The sequence below is a fragment of the Gossypium arboreum genome, chromosome 13 (assembly GCF_025698485.1).
Source record: "Gossypium arboreum isolate Shixiya-1 chromosome 13, ASM2569848v2, whole genome shotgun sequence".
Classification (NCBI taxonomy): Eukaryota; Viridiplantae; Streptophyta; class Magnoliopsida; order Malvales; family Malvaceae; genus Gossypium; species Gossypium arboreum.
Genome location: NC_069082.1, coordinates 119,185,653 through 119,188,876, shown reverse-complemented (window position 1 = coordinate 119,188,876; position 3,224 = coordinate 119,185,653). Strand labels below are relative to the sequence as shown.

Genomic DNA, 3,224 nt, shown 5'->3' with positions numbered 1-3,224 from the left:
TCCCTACACACCATAAAGTGTCAATGCGACACATAACAGATAGTATGCTGTAAGATGCCAGAATATTGGCGAAAGGTCACCGTACAGATCACTTCCTCCACATATACAAATCCCACCCTAAACAAAGAAACAGAATTAACATGCTCGTATACAGATAGCACATATACTCAAACAGAATAGTCAAACATACATATCAATATCCTACTTAGATCAGATTATCAAAATATCAAATCACCTAAATTAGGGTTTGATTAGCCCTTATCATCGCCATGTTCTCTATAAGATTATACACAACCTCATATGTTTGGTTCATTGAGGCTCCTCCTACAGCTCCATTTAGTCTTGATCGCGCGTGTACATCCAACCCATTATAAAACATCTGCGAACATTTGTGGATCAACATCTTAAATCACTCTCAGGCTTCTTGAAAGCTTTCTCCTTCTAGTTGTTTAAATGTGGAAATCTTTCTTCTGAGTTGGACTATCTTGTTAATAAGAAAGAACTTGTGTAGAAACTTCTTTGCAAGTTCGTTCCATGTTGTGATAGATCCTGGTGCCTGCAAGTCTAACCAAGAAAAATCATTATCGATTAAGGAGAAGGGGAACAACCGAAGATGAATAGCATCATTAGTGACCCCATTAAATTTAAATATATCACAAAGTTGGAGAAACCATTTTAAGTGTTGGTTTGGGTCATTGATAAATCGTAATTTATACATATTTTTATCCCATGCTTAGCATATTTTTGGATGAAATATCATTACATTTGTGAAATTCGATGCTTCTAATCCTTTAATTTCATGTTTTATACTTAGGTGAGCATAGGAGAGTAAAAAGAGCGAGAAACAGTCTAAAAACGGAGAAAATGGGTCAACGTGGGAAATCAACACGGCCTGGACTTCCTCACACAGGTAGTTCACACGCTCGTGTCATTTAGCAGACTCTAAACACGGGCTAAGCCACCTCACATGGACGTGTCACACGGGCGTGTCCCTGTCGAGCCCAAGTCTAGTTCTATTCGAAAAAAGCCACTCTTGAGGGTTTTGAAGCATTTTAAAGCCTATATAAACACCCAGAAGGTACCTAGAAAAGACATACGGAGTAGGAGGCAAGGAATTACTTGAAGAAAGCCGATTGATCCATCTCAGAAGCCGAATTCTCCTTCAAGATTGAAGATCTCCCTTCAATTTCCTTAAGGGTTTTTGGTCTTTCTTTATGTTTTGTTCTTCTAAGATGTTTTCTTTTACACATATGAACTAAATCCCATAAATACCTAAGGGGAATGAAACCTAAGACGGATCTTATTATTATTTTCTAAATTATATGTTAAATACTTGATTTGTTCTTAATTATGTGTTCTTAATTCTTATTTTAATATTCCAGGATATTGATTCAAGTATTGATGTGCTTATTTAGATAAGCAAAAGTCCCTGTCTAAGAGTAGATCCAGTGTAATTAAGCGGAGTTGATTGCACCCCGAGACATAGGGCGAGATAAATCTGCCAGATTAGGGTCAAACCTAATAAGGGAATCCATAGATCGAGTTAATGCAACACTAGGGGTTTTAATTAGAAAGAGATTTCAATTAATCAACCTAGGGTTAGACGTTGTTAGTCTCAAGAGAGATGATAATATAACTTAGGGATTTCTACGGATCGAGTCAAGTGAATAAATCGTCTGGTTCAGAGTCAAGTAACAAGTGAAGTCTAGGTGGATTTTTCCTTGGGTATTGTCCAAATCAATCAGTTTTCCCAAAAGTATTTCCCTAATTTTCTTCCTGTGCATTCTTAGTTTAGTTAATTAGTTTAGATAAATTAAATCCCCTTATTTTTAGGCTAGATGATAAAAAGAAAGTTAATACTAGTACTTTTAGTTCCTGTGGGTTCGACATTTCAGTCTTGCTATAAACTATACTACTGTTTGATAGGTGCGCTTGCCTTTATCGTGATAATAGTTAGTTTTCAAGTACAATCAATCATAAATATAAAACTTATCACGAGACATCACATCAAGTTTTTGGCGCCTTTGTCGGGGAACTAAAATATTAGGAACGTTTAATTTTTATTACTTTAGCCATTTATTTTATTGCAATTTAAATTTTATTTTAGTTTTCTTAATTTTACTAAATTTTCTTTTGTTTTCTTTTGACAGGTTTTTATAGTTTATGACTAGAAAAAACCCGCCAGGACCATTACTTTTTGACAGTGAGATTGAAAGCACAGCTCACAGAAACCGAAGAGAAATAAGGCGAAACCTAAGAAACATAGAGGAAGGACAAGAGGAAGATATCCATTATACAACTGAGGAGATGGCTGAAAATCAAAATAATTAGCTTCCTCCTGTGGTTGTTACAGATCCAATAAATCAGAATCCTGCTCCTCGTACTATGTATGATTTTGATAAACCTACTTTAATAAGAGCTGAATCGAGTATAGTTAGACCTGCTATTGCTGCAAATAATTTTGAAATGAAACCTAACACAATTCAAATGATACAACAGTTTGTTCAGTTTGATGGTTTGTAGGACGAGGATCCAAACACTCATTTGGTGAATTTTCTGGAGTTTTGCGACACTTTTAAGATCAATGGCATTTCTGACAATGTCATTCACCTTTGGTTGTTTCCCTTTTCGTTGAGGAACAAAGCTAAACAGTGGTTGAACTCGTTACCACGAGGGTCAATACTACTTGGGAACAAATGACCGAAAAATTCTTACTTAAATATTTTTCGTCGGCTAAAATGGCTAAGTTGAGGATTGATATCTCTTCATTTGTGCAAATAGATCTAGAAACACTCTATGATGCATGGGAGAGATACAAGGATCTATTGAGAAGGTGCCCTCACCATGGGTTACCTTTATGGTTACAGGTTCAGACTTTTTACAATGGTGTGAACCCCTCAACAAGACAACTCATCGACACAACTGCCGGTGGAACTTTAAACAACAAAATACCTAAAGAGGCTTATGAATTTATTGAAGAAATGTCACTGAATAACTATCAGTGGCAAGTCATGAGAACAAAGCCAAAAAAAACAGCCAGTGTTTTCAACCTCGATGCAGTTACTATGCTATCTAACCAGGTAGAACTTTTAAATAAAAAGATTAACGGTTTATAGGGTTCTACTCAGGTACATCTAATGATGAGGTGTGATGCAAATGAAGGAGGAGTGCACACAGAATATCAGTCTTTCAACCCTAGCACCGAGGAGGAACAAGTTCAATAT

The 3,224-nt window shown here is 36.1% G+C and overlaps 2 non-coding genes across 2 annotated transcripts; one reads left to right on the top strand and one right to left on the bottom strand.

Moving 5' to 3' along the window:
- Nucleotides 1–372: 372 nt before the first annotated feature.
- Nucleotides 373–478, top strand: LOC128286995 (small nucleolar RNA R71). Its single transcript, XR_008277695.1, has one exon. It is a non-coding gene; the product is annotated as a small nucleolar RNA R71 (small nucleolar RNA).
- A 2,266-nt stretch (nucleotides 479–2,744) lies between these two features.
- LOC128287396 (small nucleolar RNA R71) lies at nucleotides 2,745–2,851 on the bottom strand. The gene has a single exon (XR_008278096.1). It is a non-coding gene; the product is annotated as a small nucleolar RNA R71 (small nucleolar RNA).
- Nucleotides 2,852–3,224: the final 373 nt, after the last annotated feature.